Genomic DNA, 235 nt, shown 5'->3' with positions numbered 1-235 from the left:
ATACATACAAATATACATTCTTAAATAGGAGGCTAGTTACAAACACAAAACACAATATGTACCAATAGTAAAGTCCTTTTGTTTATACTGTGACAATGATATATGAGTTATTGGAACCTTATAAAAAGTAAACAAAATTTGCAAATGATAGCCTGAAATCTTAGGTACCGTTCATAATGCACACATGCATTCATATCTGTACTCAATGCTCGCTCTCTCTCTCTCTCATGCACAC

This window comes from Morone saxatilis, unplaced genomic scaffold (genome assembly GCF_004916995.1).
Source record: "Morone saxatilis isolate NCDOM2014 unplaced genomic scaffold, NCSU_SB_2.0 Contig24, whole genome shotgun sequence".
Lineage (NCBI taxonomy): Eukaryota > Metazoa > Chordata > Actinopteri > Moronidae > Morone > Morone saxatilis.
Note: the sequence above shows the minus strand (reverse complement) of the source record.